At 45.1% G+C, this 19,913-nt stretch overlaps 1 long non-coding RNA gene across 1 annotated transcript in view; it reads right to left on the reverse strand.

Annotated features, from left to right (window-relative positions):
* The window catches only part of LOC142568034 (uncharacterized), a 68,054-nt gene that overhangs the window by 6,500 nt on the left and 41,641 nt on the right, over nucleotides 1-19,913 (reverse strand). Inside the window, exon 2 of the long non-coding RNA XR_012825351.1 lies at nucleotides 17,589-17,634. This is a non-coding gene — a long non-coding RNA (uncharacterized LOC142568034). The remainder of the gene's footprint in view (nucleotides 1-17,588; nucleotides 17,635-19,913) is intronic.

Genomic DNA, 19,913 nt, shown 5'->3' on the forward strand with positions numbered 1-19,913 from the left:
CGCTCAAGGCAGATGAGGCGACCGATGAGAATGGAGAAGGAATCGAGCCAATGCGCACACACGCAGAAAATGGAGGCTTTCCAGGAAGAGCTTGTCTAACAGGGTTGAAGAGCTCAAAATGAGCTAAATGGGGAGCGTGTTGCACGGAAGGTAGTGGAAAAAAAGACTTGAAGCAGCCGAGGAAAAGCTGAACAGGGCCGACATTGTTAACGAGAATGGTCGTGACAGTGGAACGCAGGCCGCGGACGTGAGTGGAGAGGGAAAGCCAGCAAAGTACGTGGAATGCGTGCAATGTGGTTAGGGGTCAGATGGTAAGAGCGTCATACGGAAAAAGCAGGAGCGCATGGGTCAATGCCCCTTGTCAAGTTCGAATCATGGCGAAATGCGAAAACGCCCGTGTGCTTAGATTTAGGTGCACGTTAACGAACCCCAGGTGGTCGAAATTTCCGGAGTCCTCCACTACGGCGTGCCTCATAATCAGAAAGTGGTTTTGGCACGTAAAACCCCATAATTTATTTTTTTAAGTTGGAATCACGCGGAAAGGGACAAAGGGAAGCAGGGAGAGGTAGGAGAGAATGAAATGGTGATTATCGCCGGCGACTCAAACCGAGGTAGGTGCTCAGAAGCAATTGTGGAGAGGGTGAAAAGCGATAAAATAGTGGCGGTGGGACATTTCGAAGGCGGACGCTGGGTTCTGTCATGGAGCGAGCAAAAGCAAAGCTCGCGGAAGATGCCCACGTGCGCAACCTTGACATAGTAGCAGGTGGGCTAAATGACGTCCTAAACAACAAGGACAGGACTAGCCCAGCGCTTGCCGAAAGGGATGGACGACTTGCGCGAGCTGTCCCCTCAGGTGCAGATCGTGGTGTGCGCGGTGCCGGAGGTGCCTGTACAAGACAGTCACGTACAATGAGCTATAGTGGCTGCTAATGAGACGATATGAAAAATGAGCCGAGAGAAAGGTTTCAAGGTTGTCGAAGTAAACAGGGAAGATAGAAGGCGTGGCTGTTTTAAAGGAGACGGGATTCACTGCAATTGGAGACTTGCACGAGAAGAGGGCTGGCGACTTGCTGGTCGCGCTGTTGCTTTTTTATGGGGCCCACAGGCGCTCAGGGGGCCAGAGTAGGTAGTAATGAAGAAGGCCCCCTAAGGGAACCTCAGTATAGCATCGCCGTCAATAACAGCAAAAGGAGGAAAGCAAGAAAGAGAGCTCGCCATGCAATAGGCTACATAAACATGCAGGGCGGCAGAAGAACGGAAAAGTGGGCAGAGATTGAGGAGCAGTTAAATAGAGCGCTTGCGTCTCGTCCTTGGTACTTAGTGGTTGCATGTGTTTGCGCTGTTACAATTTTTATGTCAAGTATGCACCAACTCGCCCAGATAGAAGTTTTAATGAAGTTAAATAAAGAATAGGGCGTTACAGAAACGCACCTCAGAAACTCGGAAGAGCCGGCAGTGATTGAGAACTATGTTTGGGAAGTGTGCAACAGAACTAAGTCGGAAACAAATTGAGGGGGAGTCGGAATGCTCATCCATCAGACAGCCAAATGAAAAAGAGTAAATTCAATATGTCAAGAGCATCTTTGGTTATCAGGTACAATGAGTAGGAAAGAAACTTGGCTGGGCGTTACGTATTTGTAGACCGGAAATAATCGCACAGAGAAGAATAACGAGTTAGTGGAATGCATAAGTGCTGATATTAAAGGTTTCGGGATGATTATGAAATTATCATAATAGGCAGCATGAATGCCCACATACAGGAGTTAAGTGGCTATACCGACAACAACGGGGAGCCAATGCTAGACCTTTGTAAGCAACATAACCTTGTTATCGTGAATACAGGGCCTAAGTGAGAAGGACAGATCACGTGGTAAGTGGGAAAACGGCAATCAACTATTGATTACTGTCTGATGACAGAAGGAATTCATGATAAGTTGAGAGAAATGGTCATTGATGAAGAAGGGTATAGCATATGGAGTGACCATAAACGCATCATTTTGAAAACGGGATATGTAGTTGGGAAAGAGAGCAAGGAGTGCAAAATCGCCAGTCCAAATTTTAACGCTGTACAAATAACAAATATAGTCACTAGAGTCGAGGAAGAACTTAGCAAATGGCCGAGTAAAGAATGGGAATACAGTGAGCTTTTAAGTGTAATAACGACAGAAATACGGAAAGAGAAACATGTTCGTTGGAAAGGAATAAAAACCGAAAAGCCCCTGGAACAGGGAAATACGAGAAGCGATCGCCGAATGACAGAAAGCATCCCAAGAGCACAAGCAGACAAAGAAGGCGCAGTTGCCGCAGGATGAACTAACCACTAAATGGGAAACATACCGGGAGAAAAACTCTATGGTGCAAATACTGGTGCAAGCAAAGATAAAAGATAAATGTGAACGTTGGTTGTCAGAAATATGTGAGAAAACAAAGGCCGCACCTAGAATATATTGGAACCACAAAATTATTAGGCAGGAAGTCAACAACAATGCAACAACATAACCTAGACGAAAATGGAAACACACTGGAAGCGGAAGCGGCAATACATTACGTCCGAAAAATAACAGCCGAATCTTTCCAAGACAATGCCAAGGTTGTATTTGAAGAAAAAAAAAGAGCATGGAAGAGATCCCAGGTCGAAAAGAAGCTGGTGCTGACAAATTTCGACTGGAAGAAAGCCGAAGAGAAAATTCCTAAGCGCACAGCCACAGGGCTAGGCGAGGTTCCAGTTCGGCTGATTAATGAACTAGGACCAAAAAGTAAGGAAGCTCTGGTGAGAGCAGTTGAAGAAAGTTTAAAAGATAGACAAATACCAGACAGTTGGCGGCAAAGTAGAATGAATTTAATTGATAAAGATAAGGAGAAGAAAGATAGAATTCGCTCGTATAGACCGTTGACCATTACATCAGTAATATACAGGCTAGCAATGCAGGCAATCGAATCAAAGCTGCAAGCATGGATAGAGAATAATGGCATTTTGGGAGAACTTCAGAATGGCTTCAGAACAGGTAGGCGTTTTGATGATAACTTGGTTGTTCTTACTCAGTGTATAGAGATATGAAAAGTAGAAATCAGACCATTATATTTGGCCTTTTTGACATTACAGGGGCCTATGACAACGTAGACCGCAACATCTTGCGAGACATTCTGTGAGGGGAAGGCTTAGGTGATGATTGTCTACAGCTTTTGAGAGAGATTTACCTAGAAAATACCATTTGCTTTGAATGGGAAGAGATGAGGAGCGCGGAGAAAGTTGATATCAACAAGGGACTCAGGCAGGGGTGCCCTTTATCCCCACTGCTGTTTATGATGCACATGGTGAGGATGCAGAAGGCACTAGAAGGAAGTAATATCGGGTTTAATCTCTCATAAAGACATGCGGGTACAGTAGTAGATTAGCAGCTTCCAGGTTTATTTTACGGGGACGACATTGTGGTGTTAGCTAACAAGCAAATTGATTTGCAACGCCTGGCTGATATCTGTGGACAGGAAGGCAACAGTTTAGGTTGGAAAATTAGTGTTAGAAAATCAGATGTTATTGTATTCAATGAAAACAGTGAACATACATCGGAGATACAGGGTCAGGAAATAACTCGGGTAACAGAATATAAATATCTTGGTATATGGATAAACGAACGCAACATATATATGGAAACACAGGAAAGAACAATAAGAGTGAAGCGGAAGAGAAATGCAGCCACAATGGAAGCACAGAGCGCTATGGGGATACAATAAGTACGAGATGCTCCGGGGTTTGTGGAAAGGTGTAATGGTTCCAGAAGTTACTTTTGGAAACGTGGTTGTTTGCTTTAAATTAGTAGTGCAATCAGGACTCGATGGGAACGAAAGGTCAGTGGAACGCCTCACATTGGGCGCTCACGGGAAGACTAGAAATGAAGCTGTGCAGGGTGATATGGGCTGGACTAGTTTTGAAGTGAAGGAAGCTCGCAGTAAAATTAATTACGAAGAACGATTGAGGAATGTGGAAGAAGTAAATTGACTGCGAGAGTGTTGAGGTATCTGTACAGGAAAAAAAATACCTTGATTCACAGTGGAGGAAAAGAACTAGGAAGCTTACCAGCAAGAATACGGCCTGTAGGGTGGCCAACACAGCAACAAAGAACGTCAAGCGGAAAGTCAGAGAGGCTGAAATAATCCCATGGGTGGCGGTAATGGAAAACAAACCTGCCATGAGTAACTACTTCAGAGGAAAAAACAAAATAAAGAAAGAAACAATTTAGGATAACTCAAACGGAAGCTCCTTACTTTTCCAAGCGAGATCGGGACGCCTTAGAACACGCACCCATAAAGCGGGATATCAGAAGGAAGAAGCAAGTGCGTGCTGCGGCAAAGCTCGGGAAACGTTGGAGCATGTTTTATTATAATCTGAAGACGTCTGCCCAGCGGTAAATTTAGGAACCACTGGCCTCCTGGATGCCTTTGAGTTCAACGAGAACAGGGGAAAAAGTAAACATGTCCGCAATAAAGATTAGTAAGAGGCGAATAAAAGATTGGTGGAAGTAGGGAAACGGCGAAATAACGGAGGCGTACAAAAGCAGTGTTCTCAATAGGGGGTCAGAAAATTTGGTTGTGAGACTTCATAGTGTTTTTTTCTTTTTTTATTGTTTAACCTAGGTAGGCAGGATAATACCAAGAGCTTGGTGGTGAACCCACCGCTGCGGCGTTGGACGGTCATCGCATCCATCCATCGCGGCCCCTGCAAAAGGCCACGCTTCGGCCAGGAATCCCGCCTTCGAGCACAGCGTTCGCCGCCAGCGTTTCCCGGTAAACATTGCGGTTACGTACGCTGCACTTGCCGGGAAGAAGCTGTGAGGGACCTTTGAATGCTATCGCGTTCCACTCTTAAAGGCGTAGCTTAAGCGTCTTCCAAATGTTGTACATTCGTACTGCATGTAGTAAAAACTAGGCGTTGAAAAACATTAACCTTTTCATTCCAGGACACATATTAGAAAATATTCTAGTTCTAAAAAATGGCTTTTCGAACTTTAGTATCTTCTTCATCCGAAGGCCAGTAGAGGCCAGTCAGCTACTCTCAGAATGTTTCAGACGGGATCTTTTCCGTGGCGGGGATCCCTCAGCAGAACTGATAGTTGGGCGAGTTGGTACGAATTCATCGTAAAATATTTAGCGCGCACAATTGACAAGGACACAGTGAAGAGGGATACACGAGCTCGTGTGTCCCCCTTCACTCTGTCCTTGTCAATTGTGCGCGCTAAATATTTTACTATGAAAGGGGATTCCTCAGTAGAATATACTCGGATGTGGACGCTAGTTGTCCCTGCTGCAGTGAAACTTTTTGCTCTATGGCTGACATGCTCTGGCGTTGTCTCGCGTTGCCTAACGGCCTTCTCTCCTGCGAAGCCGAATGGGATGAAGCTGTCAGAAGCGCGGTGCTCCGAAACCAAGCCCGGGCTATCCAGAGGGCCCAGGAAAGGGCGGATCGTCATGGCGTTCTGCCCTCTACGTGGGCACGGCCAGAGGCTACAATAACCTCCTGCCAGAGGGTCCTGACATTAGCTCGTCCGGATCAAATAAAGTTCGTTATCTGCCTGTCTGTCGCACGCTAGTACAGAAAGGTAATGTATTCAACAAAAACATGCCTGAAGAGTGCGTGTTTGTTTGCCGCAGCTATAGCAAAGATTTAGTAAGAATATGTTATTATTCAGCACGAAATTATTGAATCAGTAATAACTAGAGATGATTCAGGGATAAGGGAAAGTGAACTTTGTTGTTTTGGTTAATTTGACCTAGAGAATTCCTAGGTTAAATTTCACAAGCTACGTCATAGTAAGAGTGTTGTACGAGAGAGAAAGAAAGAAAGATGAACTGCCGGTCACCTTTAGGCGCATTCAGTTTGTGCGCATAAATAACGTGCGCTTGTGGTCATGCTCCATTGTGAATGGCTTTCTTTCCGAGATTTAATTACAAAAACATACTTTAGGCCTCGCCCATCCTCTATTACATTTTACCTAACTGTGCTGCGTATTGGTACGCCATTCATTTTACCAATCCCACGTATTGTTTCTGAAGGGATGGCAGGTTAGGTGTCCTTTGTCAATGGACTATAATGTAGGCAGGAATAAAACATGGCATCGGGATATTCGGTGCATGTTGTGACTTTGTAGTGGCGGCGAAATGCTAGGCAATGGCAACTGTGGGTCATAAAAACCAACTCTGTATTTGGCGCACTCGTGCCGCATAAACAGAGATAACACTCATAGCACGACGGGAACGACGAGCACAGTCGCTGGAAATGTTACACACGAGTAAAGCGCGTCGGCTATTTACACCAGATTCCAGCGTAATTGCTGGCGCTCGCGTTCGTTCGAGAGCGTGCAAGAGTATACGGGTCCCGCAAGCAGTCCCATCACGCAATGCTGTACTATCGTGAGCAATATGAGCGGGCACGCAGGAGGACCTGTCAGATGGCCTCGAACCCAGCTATGAGCGATGCGCGGCGCCAGCCACCGGAAACAGAGTGGAAAGGGGGACGTTGTTCTAATAACAGCTGGCACTCCCACCACGAGTCTTTCTATGTTAAGTGCGGAACTTCACATGGCCAGCTCACACTGGTAATTTTGTGCACCAAAGCGTGGCTAACAGCACCAGTGTCTTGAAACGTAATAATTCGAGAGCTGCTTCCCTGGGAAATCTGTCCGTCTGTCTGTAACGCGTGATACGATGCGCTCCATAAGCAACCCACAAGGCCCTAAGGGGGCACGAACGAAAATACCTTACGCTAAACGCAGGAACGGCCGCCTAAGAGCTCCGCTCTAAAAATGAAGAAAAAGCATGAAATAAAAGAAAGTCGCAGTGGCTTAGCTCAGCTATGCCAGGATATGCGTAGCGAAAGCTAAGGCATAGCATGGTTAGCCTTGGTTAATCTTGATTGCAAGTCCAGGTTAGTGTGGTTGTCTAGCTACGTTGCGGCGTTCAGCCAGTCGTCCGGCGCGCTGTTCGTCGTTCCGATGTCGATTCCAGGCCTGCTCCTGTTACCAGAATTGTCGCCGTCCATACTGCCCCGCCTCAACTGTGGTTGCGGCGCACGCGAGCTCTCCTTTTCAATCCTCCGTCAGGTTATCAGACACGCGACGCAGCTGGCGAAGCGAGCGGAGGCGAGCGCAACGACGAGAAACGCGGTGTGACGTCATGTGCCTCCTCGGAGCACGGCCACGGCGAAATCGCAAGTTCGCGGCCAGTAAGGGCCCGTACATAGTCAATCCGCCCATCCGCCTCGCCCTCGTCCGCATGTGCGCTGATGGCTCTCTAGTGGAGAGCGAGGAGCGGTCGCAACTTTCCCGTCCGCACGCCTGCTCGTCTCTCATTGGCTGGTCCGATGCGGAGGGTGCGGCTGTCGTCACAGGAAACATGGCGCATGCTCGAAGCGGGGTCGTAAGGCCTAAGCTACAGCCGCGTCTGAAACAGTCTATTTTTCTTCTTTTTGTAATTTTTACTAGAGTTATCTGGCACCCACGGAGATAGTCATCGAAAGCAGCAAGCCGGTGTACCCTTCCAGGCTTAATCAGTGCATGCGATCGCCAACAGAAACAGACGGAGCGCAGGAAGTGTTTGTTGTGTTTACGAGAGCATCGGAAGAAATATTTGAAGCCGTCGACTTCGTGATTTCTTGTGCCATGCTTCGCATGTGCGTCGTAGACGAGAACTCCATCACACACACGTGCATTCTGAGCAGCACACATGTTCAAGGCGTAGCGAAATAAGCAGCGTCCGATTAGCGCACCCAGCGAACACGATTGGTTTCTGTTCTGCTTATGCGGATCATTGCCGCGAAGTGGTGAACGCCAGCCCTCGCAACTTTCAGAAGTAATGATACGATCAGTAGCGATAAGTTCTTATTGCCTCGTTATCGCTGCCATTCAACGTGCGAGTCGTTTTGCCGGCTGCGATGCGCCGTGGTGACCGCGGCGTTCGAGCTGTGTTCTTGCTGTTATGAAGTGCGTTTGCAAGCTACAAATCGTGATATATATGTGCGATGTGTTGCAGCGTTACTGGGTGTCGAAGTGGTCGACCTACGCGATGTTTGTGTGCTCAGAAGTGAACTGGGCATAAGTGTTGCCGATTGCATTTTCTTATGTAGTACCCCGATAGATAAGCCCTATCACACCGGCCTTTTCTGCTTCGTACATCTATCGTTTCTTTCAAAAGTTGTTACTGCAGGGTTTAAGATGCTTCTATCGGTGGGGGGAAATTAGGGAACATCATAATAATTGCATACGTCAAGACGTTCAGCGCTGTCATGAAATGTGGACGCGCGTGAGAGTACTAATGTCATAAATGCAGATTTCTGGCAGCCTTGATTTTCATAATGTGGACATTAGTGTGAAGAGGAAGAATTTCTAGATTTCACGAAGTAAATTGTTTTATATTTTGTGATGCAAGCGGCTTACATGCCCAAAAATCCGAGCTGCTTGTTTTTGACTAGTGACTAAGCACAGAGTCTCTTTGTGAAGACACCAGTGGCATGGCAGATGAATACGTTATAGGTAAGAACTGGATACTTCCACCTTATTAGGTAAAAATTTTACGTTTGCTGACAAAAAACAATATGAATGTAAAAATGAACACGTAGGACGAGTTGTAACAAGTAAGTAAGTGTCACAGGTATGGTGTTATATAATATCCTACTAGCAGCCAGCAGAACTGCGTGAATGAAATTTTGCCCAGAGTTCTTCCTCACTGGCTAGGCATGGTCACGTTACTGATGCAGGCAGAATTGGGTAAGCGAAAGTTGCCGTTACTTTGTTTATCCACCCTATTTGATTATCTGGTTCGTGTCGCCTGTTTTGGCATGAGCCTTCAGTTTAAAGCGAACAATAGTCAAGTACCAGCATTGTATGCCTGATAAGTGCTTTATTTTCTTTCCTCGTGTTCATTCTGCCAACAGCCATTAACAAATAATGTGCATTAAACTGACTTGGGCCTGCAAAGTACGCCCATTAAATGTTTTTCCGGTGCACTTTCATCTGCCAGTAAGCTTACTGCTACCCATCATTCGTGGGTGTAGGATGTTGGACGCTATAAGTGGCTATCTTACTGATCTCTATTTTGTACAGGCCACGGTTCCACTCACTAACTGAACCGTTTTCAGCTGCGCTGCCAGACTATGGAAAGGGGGACTTCGCCTCTTGTCATTCTTTAGCATGTTCATGGCCACAGTGCATTGCTCCTGAGAAGTCAGCTGCTATCACAATATCAAACGTGCCTATTGGCTGCTATGAGTTTACCCTGAACACAAATTTTCACAGTTGTGTCGGCATTAGTTATGTGATTGAAACCAGCCAATGAGGACGAATTGCTGGCAAAATTTTCAAGTGACTCTGGCGGCAGAGTGTCTGGTCCCTATATTATGTTAGCCACACTGCTTTGTCAGTGTGCTGAATTTTTCTTTTTTGACAGAAATTTACTACCCAGCCAGATCAGGTATTGTCAAACCATCAATTTTAGGCCCATACATATGGTCGCTTCTATATTTTATAATATTCTGGACATGACACCCATGGCTAGCTTAGATTAGCAACATCAGTTTAACTTATGCATGGAGTTGAGTTGCTGCATGTGAGAAAAAAATCGCTGCGTAGCTAATAGGAATTACACTGGTACGAAAAAATTATTTGTCTTTATGGCTTGTTGTATAAGTGGCGCTATTCATTTGATGCACACAGTGACGCGTAAACACAAATGTATGTGTACCTTGCATTTACGTGTATGTGTGTGAATAAAATAGCACAACTTCTAATATCAAGGAACATTGTACCAACTATACCCATTAAAGATGTGCTATGTGGTATTCAGCTGATCTTATTGAAATTTTATCGCATGGTGCAGTTACATTTCATACCTGTATGCAAACCAATTTAGGACCTGTATCCACTGCATGTGAGTATGCATATTTTATGCCAATGCAGTACCTGAGGTAGCAGCTTTTTATTTAGCTTTTGCCATAGCTTATTAGAGGGATCTTGTTGATTATGCCATCCAAACAACTCATGTAAAGGTTTGTGTTTAGTATACCAGCAGTGAAATACTGAATGCAGCTGCAATTCATTGTATACTTGTGAAATTAATTCCACTGCTCATTGTTGTGTCATGTGTTGTTCTTTAGTCACACATGGTGACTGTACTTGGCGTCATGAGTTCTAGGCTAATTTTCACATGGGCCTTTCGAAGTGAAATCTGCCTCTTCAGCAATCAGTTTAGTGGAAAGCCAACACTGAACCAATAGCTCAAAGACCAATTCCTGCATGCTTTTCGCCAATCGGGTAGTGTGCGGAAACTATGTGTGATACATCACTTCAGCTACACCAATAATTACACAGCTAAAACTGCCACATATAGTTAAGTCATTGATATAGGCAGAAAAAGATGTTGAACGTATGTAGCAGTTACTCATTCCTTGAAATGCGAATGACCCAAACCTTCACGAGCATATAGGTCACAACCATCCAACAGCACAAGTGGGAACACTTGTGCTTTCACAAGCGAAAACAAGTAAAATAGTACCACCATCTCAGCTGGTTTGTCGCGATTACCTTGTCTGCAAGTTTCTTGTTTATATTGGATAGGCTTCCTACTTTATGAATTAACAGCTTTCACAACCTTTACTGCGCTAATTAATGCACACCACAGATACCAGCACTCAAAGAGGTATATACAAGCAGGGCAGAGAACTTATGGGTAAGTTCAAAAATATACAGGTAAAACTATGTCGAATAAACTATTTTCACATTAGAAGATATACCATCAGCAATTAATGCACATTCAGAACATGCAATAAGTGCCCTGTGTGGAAGATTGAGACCTGTGATGCCAAAAATCTGTTTGCCTTTTAAATATTGACATAAAGAAAAATTCCAGTCTGTACTTCTGTGTCAGACGGTAGAATATCGAAGGAGAGGTGCAAAACGGATTTTGCATGTAGTAGTCCCTTATGAATGGGCAACTCAAGTTGTGCCAAACATAGCTATCTGTGTGCAAAGCATTGGTATGCCTGACACATTAAAAATCTTTTCCATTGAACATTCTGAGCTCTAAATGTGATGCATGCTGTTTTCAGCTACAAATAGCGTGTATACATATATGACCTGCACCACAAAAAGCCGATGTGACAAAGAAATGTGTACACCTTAGTGTTATGTTGCTTTTCATGGTGTCTCAGTTTACTTAATACAGTTTTGAATTTACAGATTGCTTCACATGTTTATAGCTAAAAACCACAGAAAACTATTTGCATTGTGACTGCGAGGTCCCAACACGAGCATTTGTGCGGTATCCTTCCTGTCCATCGATGTGTCCTTGCACTAGAAATGGAAAACGTCACACCTGCAAACCTGAGCATCCACCCTTACAATTCAAACACTTTTTTGAATGCTCGGCAGTTATGCTTATAAGCACACTGTGACAGCAAATCTACACCACCTTAATTTAAGTGCGATGTAAACGGTTGTTTGTGTATAGCCAAGCTGTTCTAGCGTGCCTGCAGGAATACTGCATTATCCAGTGACACCGTATAGTTCAGGCGTAACAGTGAACTAGCAAACAAAGCGGCTGATAATACTAAGCTGACCCATATGTAGGAGCATTATGTTATCTAACCCACACACAAAGTTGCTTTCAGTGTGCTGAATAACCACAGCTTTGATTTTCCAGGTTATATTACTGCAAACACACAGCGCTGAAACAAAGTCGGTACAATGGTGAGCAATGTACCAAGGAATGAAAGATTATTTGTGATGTGTGGATTTGAATAGCAGATGTGAATGCATACCTAATTCGCTAGTATGCATTTTTTCTTCTGAAACAATTTGACATTTGGCACAGAGGCTGAGCCACTACGGCCTCTTGACTGCAAATTTCTGTGCTCTCACAGTGCCAATGGGAGTATCATTCATTTGGGTACCCGAATACTGAATAGATAATGGAGCACAGCAATCTTATAGTTTTATGCAGAACAACTTGTTCATATTCACAAAACTGCACCTAAGGAACTATTTGCTGGTTTGTTATGCAAATAAAAAAATGGCAATCAGTGTTTCCTCACTTCTTGTGTGGCCAGGTCTTCCGCCATAAGAGCTTTCATTTCTTTGTCATGTGCATGTTAAAGTAGCTACTAATGAAGAAAGACAAACACAAAACCACTAACTACATCAACCTTTTCACACCACAAGAGGTCACTGAACTCACTACTAAGTCAAGTCATTTGATAATCTCTGTTTGCTTTCAACTAAGTAAGGTACTGGCCGGCTGTTTATGTTATGCTATCTATTTTTCGTTTTCCCAAAATATGGCACTGTGCATCAGCTAGCTAGGTTGTCACTGCATAAATACATAAACAACATGCAGCCGATGCCCAACTAAATTCATAAACAACATGCAGCCGATGCCCAACTAACTTAAGTAATCTGAGTAGAGCTTACAATAGTTCATGGATCATATGCATCCTGTGTGAGCTTATTTTTTATACGTAGAGCAATCAGAATAGAGCGTGCATGTATGATGCGGACAGCATCAAACAGTCTCAAGTCGAACATCCTTGTTTGCTGCTATACGTGAGAGAGGGAGCATGCCGGTCGGGGTACTGCTTAATTTTGTGTGCTTTGGTAATGTTTGTACATTGATGAAATGTTAAGTTAGGCATGTTAAGTAGTAAGGTGGCAACAAATTGGCCACCCAGGCTGGCAAGATAGAATGCCATTGTTTGATTTCACTCAAAATAAGTTCTCTTATCAGCAACGTAAATTATTTGCTTTCAAATAAATACTCCCCTTGGAAACATCTCATGAGTATAGATATATCTGCATAAGATCACCGCTATACATACATATTGCTTTAGGCCGGTCAAAACGAAATGTAAACTCACTGCTTAACCTTCAGTTCCTTGCTGCATGAAGTTAACCACTTACGCACAACCTTTTTGCAGACGGTGAGAACTTCATTCATTGCTGAGCACATCATTTAAGGTTATGTTTTGTTTGGGACCTTCACAAGCAGCAATTACTAAATTTCTAATATGCATGTTTGATGCCTCAACTTTGGTAGCTTTATATACGTAAAAAAAAGAAAGTGCATTTCATTCATCCAACTGGTTTAACCACTCTTGAAATTGGTAGAGCGAAAAAAAAAGCGTGAGCAAGCAAATGCACGCATATCAGCAAGCTGTACTCGGAGCCTCACACGCGTGCTCATTGGTAAAGAGGTGTGTCTTGGCGACCAACGCAGCTGTATTCCGCGACAGATGTGCGCGTGTTCCGTATTCTTGGAAGCTGTCACTAGCCCTACAGAAACTGCGCCATCGCGCCGAACACGGGGATTTCTGACGAATCGCTTCCGGCGACACTATCATTTTCGCGTGACGTAGAACGCAGCAGGTTGGGTAATTCGAGATATTTTGCTCAACCAGCCAAGACAGCGCGCACCTAACCCATTAAAGACCAGCGTGACCATATGGTCACGTTAGTCTGCACAGTGGATTTCATTTAATTAAGATTAACAAAACAGCACCAAAATCGCCTTTGACATGCCGTTAGACATATGAGAGTTCCCTTTCTGGATATCAAGTGGCAGCAGGTGTTGGTCGTTTTGTGGGAGCCCCTCGCAAAGGCGGGAATAAGTGTTGCTGTGCGAGTAGCGTCGCCATGCATCACTTCAAGGGGTAATGTGTTTTTTTTTTCACTAGTTGTTTAAGCAATAGTCCGATATCCTTGCCTCCATATTGCTCTTCGAATATGTGACCTTCGATGACCATTTGTGAAAGATTTATGTTTGATTTATTCATCAACGAGCGTGTTATCTTGCGCGTTGCCATATGGTCACGCTGGGCCTTTAGGCTACCTAACTTTTTATTTTTTTTTAACTGCATTCTCATCTATTGCATGGCTGCTGACGCATTCCCGCAGTGGTAATTCCTTATTTTATTGTCTTAATAGGTGGATGCTGGGATAAATAGCGAAGATACTCGAGGAAGACGATGACGACGTGTCAGTGATATATATCGACCCGCGAGATGCTAGCACTTATTCGGATGAAGAGTCGGCCGATGAAGACTCGGGCCGGCCCATTGCCAATCTAATCTGGCGGCAGCTATGAGCCGGCGCTGAAACTATTTTCTCTGACGGAAGCCGCATTGGTGGACCCGACTCGGACGATGACGACCCCAGGCGGGCAAGGTGAAGGAACATGAGAGGTTTCTTCTGCCGTAGTTGATGCGGCCATTCCTGCGAAATTATCCACTGCTTCTAAGTGGACAAACGGTGATCTCCAGAAAAGCCTTGGCATATTTCCGTACCCAAACTTTGCTGCTTACAGGGGCTTTTCCCCTGTTGAGTTGTTCGAAATTTTTTTTGAGGAGCTGCTAGTCGAACAAAAAAGAAAGTATGCGTTATTTTTCAATATGCCCAATCCGGAGATTACCAAAGAAGAATTAGGTTTTCTTGGAGTGCTCGTTTTGTCAGGCTATAACCGCTTGCCAGGGAAAAATTGCTATCGGGACAGGGGCTTGGATATGTGCAACACGATGGCATACAATACTATGCGGAAAAATCACTTCGTACAGATAATGCGATTCCTGCACTGTTCGAAATGCAAGCCCAACGCTTAGTGACAAGTTAGCAAAGTTGCGTCCATTGATGGCACTATTGCAAACAAGGATTCTGGAGCACTTTCAACCTGTGCGTCACCTGAGCTATGACGAAAGTATGATTGAGTATTATGGTCGTCATGAATGTACACAGCATATACGCGGAAAGCCTATCCGTTTCCGGTATAAAGTATGCTGCCTAAACGCCAAGAACGGATACCTTGTAAACTTCAAAGTGTATCAAGGCAAGCAGGGTATCCTTGAACATCTGAAAAATATGAAAAGGACTTCGAAAAAGCAGCGGCGCCACTTTTTCAAATGGTGGATGAACTCGCAGCAGAGACGCACGACCTCCTTTCTTTTGCTATTTTGATAATTTATTCACAGGCATGCCGCTACTGAGACATCTCAAGGCACAGGGCTACGAAGGCAAGGGCACAGGGAAGCAGAACCGTGTTCCCAAAGAGTGCCCTATCGTTCGACCCCAATTCGTCAAGCGCCAACCTCGCGGGCACGAAGAGCCCGTGCTGAGCGACAATGGGACAATTGTTGTCCGCTGGACGGACAATTCTGTAGTAACGATTATAAGCACCATTCACGGCGTAGAGCCAATGTCATCTGCAGACAGGTACTCTCGTGTTCAGAAGAAGGAAATCGAGGTAGCCCGCAAAAAACACTATTGTTGAGTACAAGTCTTATGAGAGGTACGGACCAGATTGATGCAAACGTAGGCGCCCACAGGATTGTAATCCGTGGCAAAAAGTGGTGGTGGCCGATTTTCACTTGACTTTGTGATGTATCTATCAGCAACGCTTGTGCGCTAATTCGTAGCACAGGGTTCAACGTCACGCAGGTGGAATTCCGCAAGCAAATTGCACAAAGCTACCTGATGCGACGGCACAATAGCCATAGAGGTCCTGGTCAACGCAGAATCCCAAAGACTGGTGATGTCCTGACTGGTACACGGTATGACCAAGTGGGCCACTTCGTTGCACCCATACGTAATGGCAAGAGGTGGAGGTGTGCATGAGGTAATTGCAACAGCGCAGTGCACACACAATGCACAAAGTATGACGAAGACACGTGTATTCCATGATTCAAACCATATCACACTAAGTAAGTGCTCGACTATTCGCTATGTATGTTTTTTGTGATGTTTCATGGCTTGAAATAAATGTTTATCACTTCGCGTATTTTGCTGTAGCGTAAGGGCCCAGTGTGACCATATGGTCACGGGCTATATTTCAAAAACTAATTAGGCAAGAGTAATAATTTTTTGTATGTGAATTATTAGTACAAAGATAAGTTAATATATAAGAGTTATTTCAAGATAGCAAGAAAAAAAAAGAAACCGGTCCCTAATTGGTTAAAGTAATCGTCCGAGTATACGTCGCATGTTCAGACATGATGCGATTGCAATAGATCTTTAACAGGAGGCACATATAAGATGACTGTGCAGTGTTTCCAAGAAGAATAACAGTGCCAATGCAACAAATGCGGTTTCAGAACATAATGTAGCACCCTAGAGTCGCATTTTCACCGTGACGCGGAAGCTTGAAATCATATCTTCAAAAATATGCCAGTGTCGTCTGCTGCAGCTGTCTGCTGTCACAGGTAGTTGCCAACCTTGAACACCTTTTCTCCTCCGAACGGTTGCCAGCTGTCAACAGGCCGCGTCGCCCAATAGGAGTGCGCGTGCGATCCGCTCGTGCGGATTGAGCGTGCATGAAATTTTGCGAGACCATCCGCCTTTTGGGCGTCCGCACGCGGGCGGGCTAGGGGGGAACGGACGGGCGGATCGACCATGCACGGGCCCTAAAGCTTTCGCTTTAAAAATGGCTCACTGCAACTCACTGCGACGCATAACCCTCTTATTGACTGTACACCCTTAGGCAAAGTTACACCCTTTGGCTTGCCCCTTCTGCCACACAACAATAATCGTTATCTGCCTTGATGCGTTTCCTTTCTTTAACGCTGCGAGGCCGGTACTATCCAGTAACGAAGGGCACGCGCGTTATCAGCATAGAACAGTTTACACCCTTTGGAGTGCCCCTTCTGATAACGCGCGTGCCGTTCGTTACTGGAAAGTTCCGGGCTCGCAGCGTTAAAGAAAGGAAACGCATCAAGGCAGATAACGATTATTGTTGTGTGGCAGAAGGGGCAAGCCAAAGGGTGTAACTTTGCCTAAGAGTGTAGGCGGCCGGTGAAATTACGTAAGCTGGTGCCGTTTTAGACAAGCGCAGGCGCGCTGCTAACAAGGAGCCTTTGCCCTCTTGTTTTCAACAACGCCATTCGCGCATCGCTCTGACTCGGTTTCGAGGCTATTTGTCACGCGTTCGCGTCCTCATACTGCTCAGGATGGTGCAGCCTGCCGCATTTTTGACCCTGTCGCGCGAGCGTCCATCGCGCGTCATTTTAGCGCCTTAAAGCGGCGATAAACAGCGAGACCGGCAGAGGCACTCCTCTTGTGCGCAAGCGTCGATTCAGGACGACGCAGGGCAATGTTGTGGTGTCCTCGCACGATATAGTTAAAAGTGCGCGAGGCTGAGCATTCGGCAAAAACATTCGAGACACTTTCAATGCACGCTTCTTGCGCCGAGCGATAAGCATGTACCGCGCTTGGCCGATGAAAAATGTTCACAGAAAAAGAAACAACTTATGCGCGTGTCAATGTATATCAGCCTCAAATGAAACAGCGCAACGGAACGTGGACAAAACGAGGCACAGAAACAACACTTTTGCCTACTTTACCTGCGCTAAATTGCGCAGCTTCGGTTGACGGTGTCGCGGTACAGACTGCTATTGACCGCTAATTGACCAAATTTTGCGGGGTGTTTTAGTATGTGAACCGAGAAGACCCAAGAAATCCTTGTTTCTGCACGAGGAAAACATCACCAGATGTGCTAAGCATTCAGTGACCAAGCGCCACGGTAAGCGACAGCTTAACTGTACACAGAACAGGGACGCCTCTACTCACCTTGATGACCCTGGCGGTGTCAATACCGGATGAGTCCGTCACGGTACTGCAAATGATGAGCAAAGACGCAAAACGAAATAAAGGAACCCATTTGTCACACTTGCAGTGCCAACCTGCGTATGTACTGCGTTTCATGCATAACGTGCGACGCTGTGGAGGCAAGCAATGCTTCTTGCAGTAGCATTGTTAGCACATGTTGGGGGCTTTTATTGCCACCAAAAAATTATTCTTTACTTACCATCCGTAATATATATATATATATATATATATATATATATATATATATATATATATATGAATAAAGAAAAAAAGTCAGACATCTACCCGTTCGTAGCAGTTGCTACAAAGGAAACCCATACGGGTTCCTCGAAAGAAAAGCCTCAGAGTTGAAGCAAAATTCGTCGTGGTCCGGCACTCGAACCCGTGATCACCGCCTTTCCGGGGCAGCCACTCTACCATCTGAGTTAACCAGGCGGCTAGCAGATGGCAGGGCGAAGTCGAATTTGTCAACAACACGAATCAAAGGCAAGTGTCCGACGTAGTAGTTCTGCGGAAACCCACAAGGTGGAGAGAAGTAATGAATAAAGGGAAAATCGGACATCCACCAGACATCCATCAGACATCCAGGGTGGATGTCTGATTTTCCCTTTATTCATTACTTCTCTCCACCTTGTGGGTTTCCGCGGAACTACTACGTCATTTATATGTATAAACTGATCCAACGCACACCTTCGAATCTACCTGAAGCGATAAACGAGATGCTCCCCTTTTCGTTCCCCCGTCTTTGGGGGTAAGAAAACTTAAGCGCTCGCATATTGTCCTCCCGCATCCGTGGTAGACACTGTGACAAAAGCGGCGTTCATCTCAAACAGCTAGATGGCGTTGGCACGCATACGAGCTATTATGGCCGAATGGTTAGGGCAACGGGTAGGCTGTGCTGTGTGGCCAAATTTGGGTACGTGACACTGACATTTTTTTTATGTATGAGCTATTCGGCAAGACTGCAGCAGAGCCCATCAACCACGACCAGGGTAATATGGGAGGGTTCGAAAAGAGAGCTTCGCCTTAAAAACTTATTCAATATGAACAGAACTGTCCTGCAGATGTCATTACATGTGCAGGCTCGCGCGAGTATACGTGAGCGACGACGCCATTCGACCACGAAACGCAAGGAGTTGCTACTCCGATTACCGAACAAACTGCGCAGCTAGCGTTGAACTGGAAGCGTAGCCCAGTCAGACCAGCGGATGCGTGGCGCTGTTCGATTCGGTCTCGACTCGTGACGCGTCGCTGACTGGCAGGACGGAAGGAACGATGCGAAAATGCAAAAAATAAACGCAACACTGTACATGCATGCTCGTATTTGTACCATGTTTAAGACTAATGCGAGCGGACTTACTACACGCAATACGTTATTTCACTTGTTATTTCACACGTTTTTCGCTTCATTTCACTGTTCTTTGCAATTATACACTTTTGTTCGTCCTGGATTTATGCCGTCGTACAATATGGTACCCATGGGACCAGAACCTAGTCAAGCTACTTGTTATACGTTTTTGTCTTATGTCACCAACAAATATTGGGAGAATGAAGCGTAATTCTAATAAATAAATAAATAAATAAATAAATAAATAAATAAATAAATAAATAAATAAATAAATAAATACATTTACAGTGTTCCACGGTTCATGGGGGGTATTACGTGAATAAACAGCACCTCAACCCAATGAAACGGAGATTATTGTAGTGCGCATATATCTCAGGCTCGGCTGAAACCAGTACACTCGATAGAGTGTAGTTAGTCGTCGCGAGGCGCTTACGATGTCCTTAAAGTACGTGTCTTTTTACATCCTCACAAAATAAGCAACACATCTGTAGTGCACTATTGCAGGCAAGATATGACACTCAGGTTCTCTGCAACCAAACCTCCCTTCTGAATTTCTGCGAAGGAGAGATTGCAACCGTGGCTGTGTTCCAATACTCGCCGTAGATTGCTAAATAGACAGCTCAGTTAACAGCAGCCGACTCAAGTCTGGTTCAAATACTAAGAAACCCGGCTAAGGTCAAGCGCGCACAAACAAGCTTCGCGAAGACTGCGTCGAAGTAAAAAACAATTCAAAGTACTTTTCTTGTCCCAACAAGATGGTGGCCGAGCAGAAGGCTTGAAGACTCGACACGAAAGTCGTCTGCTCATAGGAAATCGTACTCAGTCTTTCTATGGGCCTAATGTAAGCGACGCTGCGTTTTTCAGAGATTCGCCCACGCAAAGCGTTAAAAGACAGCGACGAGACTGCCGCGTCCATACTGCGGCAAGGACGAAGAAAA

This window comes from Dermacentor variabilis, unplaced genomic scaffold (genome assembly GCF_050947875.1).
Source record: "Dermacentor variabilis isolate Ectoservices unplaced genomic scaffold, ASM5094787v1 scaffold_16, whole genome shotgun sequence".
Classification (NCBI taxonomy): Eukaryota; Metazoa; Arthropoda; class Arachnida; order Ixodida; family Ixodidae; genus Dermacentor; species Dermacentor variabilis.